This window comes from Mustela erminea, chromosome 20 (assembly GCF_009829155.1).
Source record: "Mustela erminea isolate mMusErm1 chromosome 20, mMusErm1.Pri, whole genome shotgun sequence".
NCBI classification, from domain to species: Eukaryota; Metazoa; Chordata; class Mammalia; order Carnivora; family Mustelidae; genus Mustela; species Mustela erminea.
Genome location: NC_045633.1, coordinates 32,608,650 through 32,628,421, shown reverse-complemented (window position 1 = coordinate 32,628,421; position 19,772 = coordinate 32,608,650). Strand labels below are relative to the sequence as shown.

At 52.8% G+C, this 19,772-nt stretch overlaps 1 protein-coding gene across 3 annotated transcripts in view; it reads right to left on the bottom strand.

Moving 5' to 3' along the window:
* COL26A1 (collagen type XXVI alpha 1 chain) overlaps positions 1–19,772 on the bottom strand; it is a 125,565-nt gene that overhangs the window by 20,476 nt on the left and 85,317 nt on the right. The gene's annotated exons all lie outside the window — the stretch shown is intronic.

Sequence of the window (19,772 nt, the reverse complement as noted above, 5' to 3'; positions counted from 1 at the left end):
GGAGAGAAGTAAAGAAATGATCCCCAAAAATCACCTAAAACTGAAGGATATGAACTTTCAAACTGAAAGAACATGGAAACATGGAAAACATGGAAAAGAACATGGAAAATGCCATGTTCAAAAACTCACACCAAAAAGCACATTGTCATAAAAGTTCAGAATCCCAGAGAGAAAACCCTAAAAGCTTCTAAGGTAAAATGAGACCTCCAGGAAATGTCCAAATTTAGTATGGCACTGAACTTCTGAACAGTAACAGTGGAAGCTGGGGAGATAGCAGTATTCTTTTGAGGAAGAGGGTGTCTAGCTAAGATTCTATACCCAGCTCAACTATCCCCTCAAGATTTGAGGGTAGAATGAAGTATTTGTAGATACACACGGCCTCAAAACATTGACACGCCACACACCCCTTTTCCAAAAGGTGTTGAAGGATGTATTCCACCAAAGCAAAGGAGTAAGCTAGAGAAAAGGAGACCCCAAAGAAGGATATCCAGGGGCACCTGGGTGGCTCAGTGGGTTAAAACCTCTGCCTTTGGCTCAGGTCATGATCTCAGGGTCCTGGGATTAAGGCCCACATCAGGCTCTCTGCTCGGCAGGGAGCCTGCTTCCTCCTCTCTCTCTCTGCCTGCCTCTCTGCCTACTTGTGATCTCTGTCAAATAAATTAAAAATCTTTAAAAACAAAAACAAAAAACAAAACAAGGATATCCAGACGCAATCTTGTCTGAGTTTCCAGCCCTGCTGGACTGCTCTAAAGATTTCAAACCTGCCAGCCCCAGATTTTAAACAATTGCATAAGCCATTTCCTTAATACAGATGATAGATAGATCATATATCTAAAGAGATACATGTATATACCTATATAAATGCATATACACACACACGTCCTTCTGGTTGTTTCTCTAGAGAACGCTGACTGATTCAAGGTCCAGCCTATAAACAGGTCCTAAACAGACCCATCAACCAGGGGGAAATCTTCTGGACTCTTAGGAGTGTTCCATGATTCAGTTCCAGCTACCTTAAAGACAGTTTGTCAAATTTAACAGATAAAAACACAGTATTTTATCTGTCAACCCTATTTAGTATTTAGTTCTTTCTAGAGACACCCCAAGGCCTTCTCTGGGACAGAGACCCAGGGACAAGTGGCCTCGCCCTCAAAGGTTTCTGGACATGTAAGCAACCACACTGAGGGGTGCTGCCCAACAGTGTGGCTCTCTTATGAAAGGGGAAACCCCAGCCAGAGGAGATCAAGATGGTTTCCCAAGGAGGAGACAGCTGAGCCCTGACTACTGCTAGTCAAACAATGTTTGCCAAGTACTTGCTCTGGGTCTGGCCCTGGGCTAAGCCCTCTATACCCATTCTTTCCATATAAGCCTCTCACCCACCATGAGGCAGGCACTAGACTGCTATCCCCACTTTGCAGATGGGAAAACCAAAGCCCCTGCTTCCTCACCTTTACAAGATTCTGCCAGGCCTTGCACTACACACTGCCCCAACAGACCTCATAGAGATTCCTAGCTTTTGTTCCTGTAATAGGTGGGGATCTAATTTGCCATGAGGGAGATGGAGATCAGGGGTGGAGAGAGAAAGTCAGTTGCAGGCTGGAGCTCCAGAGTCTACCAAGCACCCCCATGATGCTCTGGGATCAGCCCTATGGGGAGCAGAGAGGCTCTGGTAGCACCAGGACCTAGGAAATCACCATACCAGTTAACTTCTAGAGATGTTTACCCAGGGAACCCAACACACTGGGTTTCTCTAAGCCATACACCCCAGAAGGAAGGGTGCAGAGGGCAAGACCAAGCCAAAGGGGAAAGCTGCCCTGTGCTTTCCCTGTTTCCCAATGCATGCCAGAGCAAAGAGCCCCATCAGGGGCCAGGGAGCCCGCTGGTCGGATAGAGCCGTGGCTGCATGCCAGGCCCAGCCCTGGGGCTCATGGACAGGACAGAGTAATTAAATTCCATCCTTTTGAATATCAGGGATCACAGAGAAGCCAAGGTTTTTCAGAAACTTCTGCCAAGACATTTATTGAAGAATAATTGAGTTCTTTCTTGGACAGGGGAAGCCTCACATGGGGGTGTGTCCTCGTGATGGAAAAAATCCCCAAGGGGCCAATGGCACTAAGAGCCTCAGAACACAATGGTAGCCAGCTGCCCTGTCCCCCAAGGACACCCACGTTTGTAGCTCTTGGGCTGCAGGACTTCCTGACAATGTTCAGCATCACCCCACAGGCAAAAGGGACAATGCTGGTGAGTGAAATCAAGGCACCAGTGTTTACCAGGCTTAGAGAAAGAAATACCGGGTTGTAGTGCCTTCTTTCTGCGAGTGAGAAGGATGAGATCCAGGAAGGTTTGGCAACCTTCCTGGTGCTCAAGGTCATACCATGTGTCAATTAAAGGCTAGAATTAGAACCCAGGGCTTCCCTTCACATAAGGCCATCTTGGGCTGAGCTACATCCCATGGCTGGGGCAGCAGCTCTCAGTGGATGTGCAGACAGTGCCTGGACCATGGCTAAGCATGGGCAAAGTCTGTGACATGAGTCTCACTGTGGCCCTAGGGACTTTTATGACTGGGCTAGCCAAATCTATCTCCCACCCTCTCTACCTCCACATCCAGCCCAGAGTTCAAGGTCAACAGATCTTGACCTAGAACCCTGTGGACCATGGTTGGACCACACTGGAAGTATCTTTCCCCCAACAAAATCTGAAGAGAAATGATTAGAATTATGAAGTTATTTTAGCAAGGTCGCTGGAATACAAAGATAGTTCCTGAAAATCAACATTATTTCTATATACTGGCAATAAGCAAATAGAAAATGAAATTTTATAATGATTCCCTTCACAAAAGTGCCATAAAGTTATCAAATTACCTAGGAATAAATCTACTGAAAACTACAGCACATCATCGAGAGAAATTAAAGAAGAACTAAATAAATGGAAAGATATACTATATTCATGGATTGGAAGACCCAATAGTATAAAGATGTTCATTCTCCCCAGTTGATTGATAAACCCAATGCAATCCCATGCAAAATGTTAGAAGGCTGTTTGTGTGTGTTTGTTGTACACAAGTGTGTATGGAAATTGGCAGATAGATTCTGAAATGTATATGAAAACACAAAAGTCCAAGAATAACCAGGGCAATCTGGAAGAAAGAGAACAAAAGGTGAAGACTTACACTTCTTTAAGCTGAGAGCTTTAAAATTGAGACTTACTTTAAAACTAGAGTAACTGAGACATTGTAGTATTAGCACAAAGACAAACAGACACATACTCACTTCGTTTGCGAAAAAAGCACCAATGCAGTTTCACAGAGAAAGGGTAGACTTTATCAATAAACAGTGCTGGTTCAACTGGTTATCCAAATGGAAAAGAAAAATAAAAGAATCAGACCCCCCAGGGGCGCCTGAGTGGTTCAGTCAGTTAAGCGTCCGATTCTTGATTTCGCTCAAGTCATGATCTCAGGGTCATGAGATTGAGCCCCATGCCGGGCTCCATGTTGACAGTGGAGCCTACTTAAGAGTCTCTTTCTGCCTCCCGCTGCCCCTCCCCCAGGCCACACATATGTGCACTCTCTTTCTCTAAAATAATAAATATTTTTTAGGGCGCCTGGGTGGCTCAGTGGGTTAAGCCGCTGCCTTCGGCTCAGGTCATGATCTCAGGGTCCTGGGATCGAGTCCCGCATCGGGCTCTCTGCTCAGCAGGGAGCCTGCTTCCTTCTCTCTCTCTCTCTGCCTGCCTCTCAGTGTACTTGTAATTTCTCTCTGTCAAATAAATAAATAAAATCTTTAAAAAAAAAATAAATATTTTTTAAAAAATTATAAGCTGATTTCAGATGTATCATAGACCCAAATCCAAAAGGTAAAATACAACCTTTTTTTTTTTTTTTTTGTAAATACAGCTTTTAAAAGAAACCAGAGGCAATGACCTTCATGACCACATATCTTCAGCAGGACACAAAAAGTACTAGCATCAAAGAAGACTTTGCCAAAGCGCACAGCATTAAAATTAAGGATTTATTTTCAGGGGCACCTGGGTGGCTCAGTGGGTTAAAGCCTCTGCCTTCTGCTCAGGTCATGATCCCAGGGTCCTGGGATCGAGCCCCGAGCCCCACGTCGGGCTCTCTGCTCAGCAGGGAGCCTGCTTCCTCCTCTCTCTCTCTGCCTGCCTCTCTGCCTGCTTGTGATCTCTCTCTGTCAAATAAATGAAAAAAATAAAATCTTTAAAGAAAAAAAAAGAATTTATTTTCATCACAAGAGAATGAATGCGCCTACCACTGAGTAGAAGAGGAGTCTCGGAATGCATGTATCCACAAAGTAAGATATCCAAAATAATAATGATACACAGGAGGGCTCAGCTCCTTAGCCACAGCAGAAAATGCAAATCACTCCGCAGCGTGGCACTCCCACACACCCACAGGAACGGCTCAAATTAAAAAGACTAATGATGACGGGCACCTTGCTGGCTCAGACGGTTAAGCATCTGCTTTCAGCTCAGGTCATGATCTCCAGGTTCTAGGATCGAGCCCCACATCCGGCTCCCAGCTCAGCAGGGAATCTGCTTCTCCCTCTCCCTCTGCCTCTCCCCCTGCTTGTGCGCTCTCTCTCTCTCTCTCTCAAATGAATAAATAAGAAAGACTAATAATGACAAGTATGACAGAGCACAGGAACCACTGGAATTCTCAGTGTCACTGGAGGGCCATGATATAACCTCTTGGAAAAAGCCATGTGGCAGTTTCTTATGAGGCTGAGTAGAAGCAAATCCATCCCCAGATGCGTATCCAACAAAATGAATAAATACTTTCACCAAAAGACATGTGCAAGAATGTTCCCTGCGGCGTCGCTCCTAATAACCCCAAATTATAAATAACCCAAATTCCATCCACGGACGCCTAGATCCACTGAACAGTCCTAGAGCCAATCGCTTCGCTGCACTAAGTGAGCACATGCCACGTGCAGCTGCAGGGGTGCGGCGGGGGGGTGGGCAGGGACCTCACAAAGCTGGGGCTGGGTGAAAGCCCGCAACCCCAAAGGGCACACAGTGAGGGATTCTGTGGATCTCGAGGTTTGAACACAGGCAAATAGCCCTGCGCACAGGCCTTGAGGTCAGCGGTTCCCTCAGGGAGGACAGTTCAAGGGAAAGGCAGCTGGAGGGCCTCTAAGGTGATGAAAATGTTCTCTTTCTTGAAGTGGGTGCTGGGGCCCGGGTGCGGTCAGTTTCTGGAAATCCTGTCCAAGCTGTTCGGCTCGTTCTGATGCACCAATCGGACCTTCTTCGCCAGCCTTCTCGTGGCCCTGAGGACAAACCCTGCAGCAGCCTTTGCTGTCCTGTTTTCTCATCTAGAAGTGGCTCCCATCCTACCCCGGTGATCAGCTAGTTCCTACGTAAGCACCGCCTCCTCCAGGCAGCCTTCCTTGATCACTCCTGGCAAACTGTGGCACCCGTGAGCCCTGGGCTGAGGGTACCACAGCATTTCCTCTCTAAAACATTAGGACCTTTGACTTCTGTGAGGGAATAGCAGGAATTAAATAAGCGCATTTCTTTAAAAAGACGCGATCCCTCCTAAAAATCACTATGTCCCTTTGCTACACGGGGCTAACATATTCTCTTTGTTCTTCTCCCAGAGGCCCAGCTAAGAAGATACCCAAGGTGGCAGTGGTACGGGGGTGGGGGCCGCTGGGGCTGGGGCGGGGGGTGGGGGCGGGGGGCTGGTATCCAGGGGGCTGGCTCAGGGCAGCATCACCAGCCGGGAGAGTGTCTGGGCACTGTCACTGGGTGAGGGGTGAGGGAAGGGGCACAGGGGAGGCCAAGGCACATGTTCCCCACCCAAATGCAAACACGTGAGCACATGTTCACGAGTGTGTGTGTGTGTGCACCCGCACGTGTCATCTCTGACACGCTTAGCCTCACTGGACCCACCCTCCGACGTTCCAACCTACAGCTGTGCAAAGGGCAGCTCAGAGCGGGGGGGGGGGGGGGACTTTCCCAGGTCACACAGAGCTGCGACAAAAACCCCAGTGTCAGGGGCGCCTGGGGTGCTCCGTCGGTTAAGCATCTGATTCTTGATTTCGGCTCAGGTCAGATCACAGCGTGGAATCAGCGGGAGACACTCTCTCTCCCTCTGCCTCTCCCCCGTCTCTCTCTTAAAAAAAAAAAAAAAAAAACCACCAACCAGTGTCATCAATGGAAGGCCAGGGGCCCCCCCACCCGACCCACCTCCCTCTGGGCAACTCCAGGAAAAGGAACCCAAGGGATAAACAAGAGGGCCCGGTGTTCGCAGCCCACCAGCCACCCCGGCCGGAGGCCAGTCCCCGCTCTGTGAGCATGTGTCCCGGACGGACCTGAAGTGGGGTGGGCTCTGTGTCCTCAGGCAGGGCACAGCCCCCGCTCTGGGCCCCCACATCCCGTGGGTCAGAGTTCTCTGAGTCAGGAACCTTCCCCGGAGCCGGAGCCGGAGCCGGAAGGAGCACCAGCTGCGTATCCCTCTCCCCTTCTCTCTCCCGCTGGCTTTGCTTCCTGCAAGCAGAGGGACCCAGTTGGGGCTCATTCTCAGGCTTCTTTGGTGAAATGTGATACCGTGTGCTGGAGAGGCTGCTTGACCTTCAGGTGGGACTCAAGCATCCCGATTTCCAGGTGAGGAGTCGGGGGATGGGGGGTGGGGGGTGTTATTCCATCTCGGCCCAGCTGCTCCCCATTGCGGGGGCCCCTAGGCTTTCCTCCACGATAAACTGAGGCAAGAGTCCCTGACCAGCCTTTGTCCCCGGCCTTTGGGGCACGGTCTCCAGAGACAGAGGAGACGAAGCAGCCCCAGGCCCCACAGGCAGGCACAGAAACCAAATCAGAGACGCACCAAAGCTTGTGTCCCCTTTCTTCCAAGACCTCCAGCCCCTGATTGCTTTGGCCACCTTGAGACCCTCACCAACAAAGGAGTCCCAACCGTGAGAGCATCCAAGGACAGGGCGCGGGCTCTTGCCTGGACCCCGAGGCCCCCGGAGGCCGCGCACCCCATCGCGGCTACGTCACCTGCCGGACAGGCTCCCCAGAGGTTGGGATATGCACCTCTCTGGGCAGGTGTGCTGGAGTTGACGGCAGCTTTGCCTGACTCATCAGTGGCCTTCCTTCAGACTGGCGTGGCTGGGGGAGGTCGGTCCCCAGAAATCAATGACATGGGTATGACAGGGTCAGAATCCTGCAGAATCGGGTATGTGGGCCCTCCGTGGGGACGGCGTGGGGTCCATGAAGCCGGGGCGGGGCGGGGGGGCTTGGATGAAGGCAGCTGTGTACAGTTGCTCAGTGGAGGGACTTCGGGTCATCCAGGAACGTCCCCGGAGACAGGTAGGGGATTTCTTCACAACAGAAAGAAGGGATCTGGGCTCTCCGTGGCTGGGTCTTCCCTGTGTCTGTTCCACGCCTCAGGGTCAGTGACTCAGCTGCCTCTCTTGGGGGGGATTCTGAGCTCCATGTTGTTAATCCGAAGTTAGTGTTTGAAGTGTCTGTCTCTTTCTTCCTCCTCCAGAAACAGATCATAAATATCTCCAGGGTCCCCTGGAGCTGGCAGGCAGCACTGCCTCGGCCTGGAAGATGATACCCAGCACAGCCGAGGGAGAGGAGCTGGGTGACTGCGGAGCCGTTTGGACACGTGGAGTTGGTTCCGCCATCGCTGTGTGTCACGGGGAAAGAAACCTTTTTACGGGGCTCCAAGCCCAAGGTCAAGGTTCAAGGGCCATAAAGCAAAGCTGGCTGACAGAACAGCCTCCAGACCATGGGAGGGTGTAGCCTGACTCTGCCCAGGGCCTTCTGTACCCCAGAGGGCCATAAGGAGGACCCAGAGCCTGGAGCCAGGGTGGACCTCCCCCACCTGCCACACCTCAGCTGGTCAAGGCTCTGGATGAAACTGACAAGGTGTCCAAGGACAGCAAGAAGGGCATGGAGTCTCTTTGGTCACTGGGGCTTTCAGAGGGAAATGACAGCACAGTTTGGAGAACTGAAAGCAATGTCGCAGGTCTGTCCCCAGGTGCTGGAACTGGATGGGGCAGGGAATCGGGGAGGAGCCCCCAGCCAAGAAGAAGCAGACACGGGGAGGAACACCTGAACAGATCTCTCCCCTCTCGGGGTCCCTTCTCCTCCAAAGGCAAGGTGAAAGCCCCAAGGTGGCTTAGCTTTCATTCAGCGTTCGGCTGGGCTCCAGGAAAGGCCTGGGTGTCCTGAGAGGGCGATCCGCCTCGTGGTGGCTATTTTGGGGGAGCCAGGAGGGGAGCACGGTGCTCTTCCTATGGCTTCTTGAGGCCAAATCCCAGGCTGGAGGGACCAGAAAACTGACCCCCTCTTGGAGGAGGGCTCTAAGCAGTTTCCAAAGGCTTTTTAAAAGGAAGGTGTCTTCTTCCTACACACACAAGTGTGTCTGGGACCCCGACAGATAGAGGAGGTTCTGCCTACAAGGGGTGGGAGCGTGGACTCAGCTCGCTCCTGCCCCTGGGCTCAAGCCGGGCAAGAGGGGGACAGGTCTTGGTGCTCTGACTCCCAGTGCTCAGATACCCAAGGGCAGCTCAGGTGATGAGGCTTGTCCCATGTCAAGTGCAAGCATAGGGCACCTGCTTCATGGGGCTGACATACTTCTGGGCCTGCCTGCCCCTCCCCATCCACCCATTCCTCTGTGACCCCCATCCACTGGTCAGCTCCCACCTTCACTCTTCCTGGCCAGGGGTAGGTCTGGCTGGAGCCTTGGTCTGCCTGACCTGCAGTTGCCATACGGGGAGGAGGCCAGGAAGACAGAGTTGGTAGGTGACAAGGCTCCAGTCTCTCAAGGTCAAACCTGGACCGCCTGTCCCAGCAGGAGGAGGTGGCCGTGGCAACTACAGGATACTAGATGAGCCCCACCCACCCCCCCGACAAGCCCAGACTTCCGCTGAGGATGGATCAGTTGGCTGTGTTTCCCAGCCTGGAGGATCACTCAGATAAGATCTGGTTCCTTCTTAGAGAAGATTTCCCTCCCCCATGACTGCCCCAGTTATTTAAAACACACTTGAAGGATACGGGGGCACTTGTGCCCCCAACAGGCTGTGTGACCTTGGGGAAGTTCCTTAACCCACTGAACTTGAGTTACTTTGCTCAGAAGAGAAGGAAAATCAGGGCCACCTCCTAGGGCCCTGAGCCGGTTAGAGAGAATGCAAAATTAGCATTCATGTACTCCTATTAGAAAGTAAGTCTCCCATGCAACTATAAAGACCAAAGGATCTTGGACCTATCTCACCCAGCTCTTTCTTTAAATAGATTAGAACACAGAGGTGAGGTGGTAAGTGGCTCATGGCCACGGTCACACATTTAAGGTGGTGGCCGCCCCAGAGCTACAACCGAGTTCTGGGTATGCATCTAAGGACCTTTGACTTTCCCACAGTGGGCACGTCATTCACCCTTCTTAGTCATTTACACCATAGTAAGAATGAGTCCATATGCTACCACTGGAAGTACAATGGTTTACAAAGCACTCTCCCGACCCTCTCTCTTGCCAGCAGAGCCTCAGAAGAAAATAACACTGTCCCCGCAAGTAAGAAGAAGGGGCAAGAAAGACAAAAAGTAGCATCCAGAAACACCTATCCTCAGTCAGCAGCTCCCTCTGGGTACGCATTGAAGGAAGGAGGCAAAAAACCGTGGACTCCTGCACAGAGTACAACCACTGGATCGGGGCTCCTGTCGGCCACATTTTCCAGCCCCCAGACACAGGGCTGCAGCGGCAGGGGAAGCTTCTGCTCCATCAGCAGGGCTGGCGTCCACCCTGGACCTACACCCAGCTTCTGGGAGCCCAGCTGGCCTCACCAAGTGGTAGATGGGAGAAGGCTCAGGCCAGAAGCAAAGTTGCTGCCGGGGAGGTAAGGAGACAGCCAAAGGCTGGCCTCAGTGCCGAGTGCCTGCTCCCTGCTCTCCTGCCTTCAGCCTCTCTGAGCTCCAGGGATAAGGTGGCCGCAAGCGTGTGTGTGTGTGTGTGTGTGTGTGTGTGTGTGTGAAGCAGGGGGTGCAGATTCTCTCAGGAGAGGGGTCTGTCCAAGGGCAAAGGGGGGGGTTGGTCTGATCCAGTTACCCCCAACCCCCTTCTCCCTATCCTGCCCCCGCCCCCCACCTCTCCCCACTCTGCAGATCAGACACAGGTCTGGAAGGAGGGGGGCTGACACCAGCAGATTCCAAGGAAGCAATCTTGGCCGACCCCAAGGACCTGGGGTTGGGGCATGGGCTGCAGTGGCCAGGGCCTGGGGAAGGGCCCAAACTGCTCACTGTCGCGGCCACAGCCAAGTCCTAGAGAAAAATAAGGAGTCAGGAATGAGCTTCCCTAATGTGTGTGGGGGCATCCAATCCTCTGTCTCCGGCAACACCCCCTCAGCTCCCCCCAACATCGTGCCCTGGACCCCCCTTGGGGCAGCCATCCAAGACTACAAAAGTCTGCCAATCTGGTGGGTGTGAAATGCTATCTCATTGTGGTTTGAATTTGCATTTTCCACATCGCTAATGAGCCCGAACATCTTTTCCTAAGGTTTTGAGCAAACATTTCTCCTCCAGACCCCGAAATGCCTGTTCACGTTCTCAACCCATTTTTTTTTTTCTCCCCATCGGATCTTTCTGTCTTTTTCATGTGGAGTCACAGGAGTTCTTCCTGTGTTTCCGACACCAACCAGTGGTCACACTTCACACACAGCAAACGCCTGCTCCCCGTCCCGGGCCTGCGGTTTTTGCTTTGGTGACAGCTGCCTTTTGTGGCACAGAAGTTCGCGACTCTCTCTGCTTTTTATTCTTTTAACTCTCAGTTTTGCAGTGAAGTCTCAAGGCCGCCTCTGAATCCCACACACAACTTTGAAAGGGACACTTCCTGGGACCCAGGCTGGTGTGATGTTGGCTCACGAGACAAGCAGCCGGGATCTGGATGACCCGGAGGTCCCTTCCCTGCGTGGCTCATCAGCCCTCCGCGGCACAAAGAGATGCCGAACTGTATCTTTTAAGCCATTGATGAGCTGAATTCCACCAGTCGATTTGCTAAACTCTGCTTGGATGGTGAGCTGTTACGTGTTTCCCCACCGCTGGATTTGGATAGTTAATCTTTTATTCTGGAGGTTTCCACGTGAGTCCCTTGGAGCTCTGACTCGGAACAGCTTGGTGGCCACAGGGGTAGGGTAAGTCTCTGTCCTGAGCCTGTGGGAGGCAAAGGCCCGAGACTTTGATTTCTCTGGATTATTTCTCTCTATCCAGAGTCCAGACAGACAAGCTTCTTGCTGTCCCCTCTTGCCTCCCCGGGAACCAGGGGTGGACTCTTCCTGTCTCTGCTTTCGCTAAGCCTCAGATCCATATGTCTGCGGGTACGGCAGGCCCCTGTCCCCCCTCCCCCACCCCCTACTGACTCCCATGTAAGCCTCGGCCTCAGACTCCTGAAATCCTTGTCCCCACCCCACTGCACCTGCATGGGGGACCCAGCATCAGGACAACTGTCCACTTTCTAAGGTGACCGGAGCTCCTGGAGCTTGAGGGGGCCCCAGTGCCTGGACAGGTCCCCACCCTTGGTCCCTGCCCTGGAGGGGCGTGGAGAGAGCTCGGCACATTCCAGGCCAAAGTATCTAGGACGCGGGGGCTCCGACTCATCATGCCGGGCCCTGCGAGCCTGCGAAGGTGCCTGGTATTTGTTCTCAGAGTGGCAGAAGCTAACGAACAATTGTAAGAAGAGAATGAGAAGCCGAAGAGTCTTCGCCACAAAGGTCACGATTCTAGAAACTTCCCTTGCAAGGGCTCCTTCAAGGCCGTGAGAGAAGCTTGGGCAAGTGCTCACCTGCTCGCAGGTTTTAGAAATGAAAAGTAGCCCACATTTTCTTTTTAATTTAAAAGCCTTTCAAGTTGGATAAGCATCAGAGCCCATGAACCTGGGTGTGCCCCACGATAAGTCAGACTCGGTTGTTAGAGCATGCTCCCGGAATAGAATATAGGGCACCAAGAGCGAACCTCGGCATAAACCATGAACTTGGGCTGATGACATGTCATAGGTTCACCGACGGAGTGTAAGGCACCATTCTGGTGGGGGCGTGGGGACAAGGGCCATCCAGACACTCCATACTTCCCACGCAGTTTTGCTCTGAATCTCAAACGGCTCTAAAAAAAAAAAAGCCTTGGGGCGCCTGGGTGGCTCCGTAGTTAAAGCGTCTGCCTTGAGCTCAAGTCATGATCCCAGGGTCCTGGGACAGAGCGCCGCATCAGGCTTCCCAATCAGCAAGGAACCTGCCTCTCCCTCACCCACTCCCCCTGCTTGCCTTCCCTCTCTCAGTGTGTCTCTCTCTGTCAAATAAGTAAAATCTTTTAAAATAAATGAATAAATAAATAAATAAGTCTTTAAAAACCATTGCAGCTTGGAAGGCGCTTGAGGGCTGAGTATAGGAGGCGGACGGGGTCCGGACTTTGCCCATTTCTTTGGGGCACATAGTAGGCTCTTGGCACGCACTGAGTATCCTGACAAAGCTTGTCGGTGAAGGAGGAAATGCCCTTCCCTTTGGGGCAAATTTTCCCTGCCCTACACTTAGGCGGATACAAGATGCCAAGGACATTTCCTACAGAGAAGGTTCCTACTGCGACTGACATCAGGACACCTCCCACCTGACCCCGAGGGACGGCGCTCCCGTGGGGAGCTGGTCACACAGCCAGGCCTGGGAAGACCAATGGCGTCTAATATTCAGTCTGACATCACCTGGCTGCGGTTCCCAGAGACTAAAATTAGGCAGAGGAAATTTAGGCTGTGGCTTCAGATTTCCAAAAAAAACAGGGGTGAGGGCCAGAAAACGGATCATAAAAGAATTTTTGTGACTCGGTCCCAGCTAGGGGAAACAGACATGAGCTCCACGGATGGGAAGAGGCAGAGAAATCTTTTCTTTCTTCCCCGTAAAGGGGGAACCAAGTTCCCTGGCTTAGCACGCTCCCACGGGTGGAAGAGGGGGCGGTTTCCTGGGTTAGCCCCATTTCACCACCAGACCAGAGAGATGCCAAGCCCTGGCCAAGGTCAGCCTGAAGTCGGCTGAGCGCCACTTGGAGCCCATCCCCTCAGCACCGTATTCTACTCTCTCCAACAGCATTTGGTTTCTTCCCCACTTATGAGGTCTGAGGGGGTCCCAAGGGTGTATTGCTGTGTCCAAATTAAATGTGTGTATCCCCAAGGCCAAGGTCATTCCCGTGCGTGGGCAAATGCTTGAGACTTTGAAAAGCGACCCCTACGTCATGTGAAATGCAGTCCCATGAGGTCTAGGGGGTCCCTCCTCATTGTAGCACCTGAGCTGAAAGACTCTTAGATGCAGCCTCCTTCATGAGAGCTCAGGGAACCCCCAAAATGTTCTCACAGTCTCTGAACCCTTGGAAGCTGCCAGCATGGTTCTCTGCACCTGGGCAAGTTTGCGGGGAAACTCTCTCTGAAGCTTCAGCCAGTTCTCAGAGTAGGAGACTCACGACCCCCAAAATGTTAACACCATTGCCTACTGTCCAGTTCGGTCCCTCCTTTTACAGAGGAGGAACCGGGGGACGATTGATTGGAGAGGCTGATACACTGCTTGGCTTGAGGTTTTCCAGAAGATGAAGCAAAGAATCGCGCGTCTCTAGGATGAAAACCACCAGCCGCTGGAGAAAATTGAACTTGCGATATTGCAAAGATGAGAGGAGTTCCCCCAACCCTTCCCAGGGGACAGCCACATCAGCCCTTGGGCAAGGCTGTGTGCCATTACCTGTCCCAGGGGCCAGTCTACTGCCCTCACTTGGCTATAGTAAGAATTACAGGAGCAGAGGAGCATGAACCCCACCACACCCATGCTAAGCAGGACCCAGAATGCTCCATATCGCCGTGAGTTTTCTTCCTTGATTAAGAAAGGGAAAGGACAGGTTCCCAACAAGCAATGTCAAGAGGAAGGGAGGTGTGCAGTGAGCATCTGCTAAGGCTTGACTATTCTGGCATCTTCGGGACTGCCATAATCCCAGTGCACTCCCCCAGCTCCCTCGCACCCAACCCCCCAACCCTCTGCCCAACAGAACTGTAATCCTGGCAACACAGCAGAGACTTGGGCCCAATTTGGGGATTTCATTTCCAACTTATTGGGCAAATTCTTTTCGCGTTGCAGAATAAATCAACCAGAAGGTGTGCGGAAGAAACGCAGTCGCCCCCCCCCCATCCCCACCCGAGAACTGCAGGTTGCAAGCCTAGCTCCCACATAAGGGCTGTGGGCGAAAGGAGCTGCAGGAGGCTACGTGGACCCTCACGGTTTTCCCGAAACCAAAGAGGAAGGGAAGGACCGCCAGAAGATGGGGGCGGGGAGGGGAGACAATCCTCAACAGGAAAAGCCAACTCCGAGCTGGCCCACGCCAGCTGTAATGGCAATTACAACTCAGAACAGGAAGCCTCGGAGACTCCCATGCAGTCCCACGCAGGGACTTGAATTAAAAAAAGAAAAAAAGAAAAAAAAAAAAAAAAAGGAGTTGAAAACAGCCCAAGCTGTACCAGCCTGGTCTTGGTCTGAAATGGGGCCACTAACAATTTGATATGTAAATCTCTCATTCCAGGCTTCCATCCCCTTTCTTGTTCTTCTTTTTAAAAGATTTTATTTATTTATTTATTTGAGAGAGAGAGAGGGAGAGAGCATGAGTTGGGGGAGGAGCAGAGGGAGGAAGAGAAGCAGATGCCACACTGACCACAGAGCTCAATTTGGGGCTTTGTCTCATGAACCTGAGATCATGACCTGAGCAGAAATCAAGGCGTAACTCACTGAGCCACCCAGGAGCCCCATCTCCTTTCAAAAAAAGGTAACTGTCAACCTCACTAGTGAATTCCTCCCCTCCCGCAACAAGGCACTGCTTCTATTTGGGGCTGATGGATAGCCTTTCTCACCAGCCATCTGCATTCAAGCCTGAGGCGGATGGGATTATTAGCCAAGAAGCTGAGGCTCAGAAAGGTTAGCAATGCCCCCGGGGCCACACAGCAGGCTACAGAACTGGGCCTTGAACACAGGCTTCTGAGCCTCAGGTTGGTGTGATGACCGATGGCCATTTCACTTCTTTCCTCCCAAGGTACGCTCCCACAGCTGCCAAGGGGATGGCCATGACACCAAGCCAAGATGCAGAGGGCAAAAGTCCCAAGAACCACCCTTCCCACTGCACACCTGCTTTGTGGCTCTGGGGCTTCAGGCCCTGTCTCACCCACCCAGCCCCATCGCATTCCCAGTCCCAGGACTTCAGGGTAGGGGTCAGCAGCCCTCAGACCAGATGCTTCCCCACCTCTCCCTGCAATGAGTCAGGCCAAGCTGGAATCCCAGGTCCACCCTGTACCAGCCTAGGGGCCGTGAGCAAGTTTCTCAACCCTGAGTTCTCAGCGTCCACCTCTCTCATATTCACTCTCCCCGCCCCCCTTAGCTCCTTTTGTAAATGAGCTAACCTACCAAATAAAGGACATTCACTAAGGGATATTTAATTTATTTTACCATTTTGAACTGAGATCCCATTTAATGGCTACTTGGCTTAAAATCAGGATAAAATAGCAAAATGCTCAAAACGAGTCGAGGTGAATTTCAGGACAAGCTTTGGGAAGTTTGGGGGCCTGAAGATTCAGACCCAAATCCAGCATCATTCCTGCTGGCAGGGAGCCCAGGGACATCTAAAGGATGAGAACAGCTTTTGTTAGGGCCGCGTCTGAGGGTCACCCAGGGACTGGGGAGTCTGGAGGTAGGACCAATCAAAGAGGCAGAACAGGGTGGGAAAGAGACATTTCTCAGCAGGGAGAATGCATACCAAAGGGAAGAAGTGAGACAGAAAAATGATAGAAGAAAAATACTAATATAGGATTTCTGTGCGTTGAGCCCTATTTTATTTTATTTTTAAAGATTTTATTTATTTCTTTGACAGAGACAAATCACAAGTAGGCAGAGAGGCAGGCAGAGAGAGAGGGGGAAGCAGGCTCCCTGCCAAGCAGAAAGCCCAATGCGGGGCTTGATCCCAGGACCCTGAGATCATGACCTGAGCCAAAGGCAGAGGCTTTAATCCACTGAGCCACCCAGGCACCCCCATTGAGCCCTATTTTAATCCAATTACAGTATTCACTCATCAAATCCCCACAACCACCCGGTAAGGGTCTTATTATTACGTCCAATTTACAGATGAGGAAACTGATTGAATGCATCTCCCCAAGTCCACATTCTTAACCGCCATGGCTCAAACAGCTCAGTACCACTGGAGGGTAAGCTCTGAGTGGGCATAAGGGGTGGGAGACATGAGGGTTCACGCCTCGAGATGTCTGGTCTCAGGACACTGTACACGCACAACCCTAGGGGGCGCCATCACCACCCAGACATCATAGATTGGTGGGTTTATTACACCTGCTTTCCAGCAGATGGCAGTCAAGAGCCTTGAGGAAGGGGCACCGCTTCCTAACCTGCACAAAGACACAGAACACACGCTAGTGGGATGCCGTCGGCTTATATCCAGAAGGGTCTGAAACGGGAAAGAGAATGTTAATTTCCATTTTGGACGGGAGGCAGCTGGGGTGGTCCAGGTGATTGGTGAGCCAGGTCGAAACGAAGAAACGGGCAGAGAGGAGGGGATGGGTTCAAGGACAGTAGAGACAGAAGTAAAAGCAGGACTTGGGGATCCCCAGAAGTAGGAAGGCAGGGGAGAGGCCAGCCCTGAGCCTTTGAGGTTTCTGGCTTCAACAGCTGATAGACCGCGGCTCATCACTGAGCGGGGAGAGTCAGCAGCGGCTCCAAAGGGTGGTGATGAGTTGGCTTGGATTTGCAGGGGTGAGGGGAGAGCAGGGATCTAAGAGGGACAGCCCACGGGTGGCCAGTCATACAGGAAGAACCTCCACACGTGACCCATCAATCGGGGATGCCAGCAGTCTCGCTGGGAACCCTATCATGGTCCTATCCTGGTCCAGGACATCCCACAGAGCTATGGAGAGAAACCCAGGATGGAGTGGGATCTTCTGGTCTTGGAGCAAGTCAGGTGAAGCCAGAAAGCCCTTCCATCCCACCACCGTGGGACTCGGCAGAGTCCCTGCCTCCCCGTCTTGTGCGAAAATGATCCTTAAATACACTCTCCACGGGGGCCTCCAGAGCCCGCTGACTAATGAAAGAGCTCTTGATTCTGGGAACAAAGGGAGTCCTGATGCCCCAGGAACACTGTGGGAAGGAAGACATACGGGATCCCACAGCCTGGAGACCGTGGACACAGAGCTGGCACTAAGGACCTATCTCCAGTTTTCTGGACCAGCCGAGCCGCCCACCCATGTTCTGGGGGCCCCTCCTCAGTGCCCTCGGGCCGGAGCTGCTGTCCGAGGGGGCCTGACGGGGGCGTCTGGCCCAGGACCGGTTTGGTTTCTGCTGAGAGGCCCCCACCAATTCTTTGATTAGAGGCCAAGCCATGCTTCTTTCCAAGTCAAAAATAAAATAAAATAAAGCATGTTACAAAGTGATTCCCTCTCCTCCGGCTCATTTTAATGTGGTTTTCGGCATTGGTTTACTGCGAGCAGCCCTGCAGACAGCACACACCTGCTCACAATATGCCTGTTCACCGAGGGGCCAGGACTCCAGGAGGTGGCCAGGCCCGCAACCATCGAGGCCCGCAGGAAGGAAGTCACAGGCTTCTGACGATCGGGCCATCGGTGACTCTCAAAACATTTGTCCGAAAGGCTCTGAATGGGTCCGCTTTGACCCTGTGTCCTGTCCCTCTAGAGAACCAAGGCAGAGGGGCAGGGAGGGAGGGTCTAGCCTATGGCACTTTCAGCATGTGCCGGTTCCAGCCCTGGGCTGCCGGGTCTCAGTTTCCCCATCGAGAGGAGAAGGAGACACACGGCACCACCTTCCCCAGCCCAGCTCCTCGAATGGGGGCCGCCTCACTGCTCTCAGCCCTGACCGACGCCCCCCGATTTCAGGCTGAAGGACAAGTCCCCACTGCTGGCTTTGAAGCTCTCTTCTTAGGATTCTTTGTTTCATTAGCGCCTTTGCTACTTCAAGGCGGGGGGAGTCCCACAGATCCGCTTCCAGGGCCCCAGGATGAGACCCCATCATGGATGCGAGAAGAAATAATGAAAGGGGCGCCTGGGTGGCTCAGTGGGTTAAAGCCTCTGCCTTCGGCTCAAGTCATGATCTCAGGGTCCTGGGATCGAGCCCCACGTTGGGCTCTCTGCTCAGCAGGGAGCCTGCTTCTCCCTCTCTCTCTGCTTGCCTCTCTGCCTGCTTGTGATCTCTGTCTGTCAAGTAAATAAATAAAAATCTTTAAAAAAAAAAAAAAGAAAAAGCTGTAAAATGGGAGGGACCGCCTGGCCCTGGCCTTGTCCTTAAGTGGGCCAACGAAGGCAGTTGTGGGGGGAACAGGCAGGCAGGGAGGGCCCCGGGGAACCACAGAAGGCACTGGGGCAGTCCACCCTGGGAAGGCAGAGGAGGAGGCAGAGGCCTGTTGATCCTGGGGCCCTTCTGGGGAGGGCTGCCCCCAGACAGAGGGAGGGAGTGCCCATCCCTAGAAGGACCCAAGAGGAGGATGGACAGCCACTTGGTGGGCACGCCAAGGGGAGCGGTAGTTTGCCAAGAACTCATGAGTTGAGCCGCCCACCCACACTGGGCCTGGAAAAGGGGCTCCCAATCAAGCCGCCCTCCCGGGCAACAGCTGCAAGGCCCCATTCATGGGTCCCTGGGGATAGCAGGGCTCCAACCCAACTCCTGCCCAAGCCCTGTCCCCTCCCTGGCAGCCCCCAGCCTTCAGCTCTGAAGCAGTCTCAGAGTCAGAAGCCAGCTTGCATGGAATGCCCAATCCTCTCTCTGCGCCTCAGTTTCCCCATTTGAACAAGGGCGGGGGATGGGTCCAAATGACTCCTAAGGCTTTGGCAGGGTATATATATATGACCTATCCCATGTGGACTTTTCTAGAGAGCTGCTTTGAGTTAAAACAGAACCATGCGGGTGCCTGTGTGGCTCAGTGCGTTAAGCCGCTGCCTTCGGCTCAGGTCATGATCTCAGGGTCCTGGGATCGAGTCCCGCATCGGTCTCTCTGCTCAGCGGGAAGCCTGTTTCCTCCTCTCTCTCTCTCTGCCTACTTGTGATTTCTCTCTGTCAAATAAATAAATAAAATCTTTAAACAAAAACAAACAAACAAAAAAAACAACCATGCACTTAACCTTAACCCACACCGTTACCACACACTACCAGCACACACAGGGCCTCGGAGCACACACACACACACACTGTGGGCATATAGACAGCCCGTGTGCACACATACCTTGTGTAGACACACTGCCCGTGCACACACACACAGCCCATCCTTGCTCGTGAGATACATACACTCATATACACAAATGCACCCCCAAGAGTCTGAGCACCGCTGGGACGGGGCTCTGTCCTGAGCCCCATGGGGATGACCCCGGAGACCCTCTTGACAAAACAGAGCATGAGTCTGAGCTGGAGACCCCGGGCCTGCACAGACAGAGTGACAAGGGTCCACAAGAGGGGCAGCTCCTCCGGAGAGCCTGGCTTTCATCTGAACAGAGCAAGAGAAGGCATCCTGGAGGAGGTGTCTGGTCAGCGGAGGAGAAAGCTGGAAGATTCCGGACTTGAGATGGGCCACCTTCGGGGGCGTCACCTCTGAGCTTGCAGTCCCTCCCATTCCTGCCCCCACCCCACCCCTGCAGAGGCATGGGACCCCTCCAGACCCAGCAGCGTGGCAGGGGGAGCTGGCACAGGGCCAGGCATGGGGCTGGGGGCGGGTCTCCAGGCAAATGGCCCTCGTGGCCACCACCCGGTTTC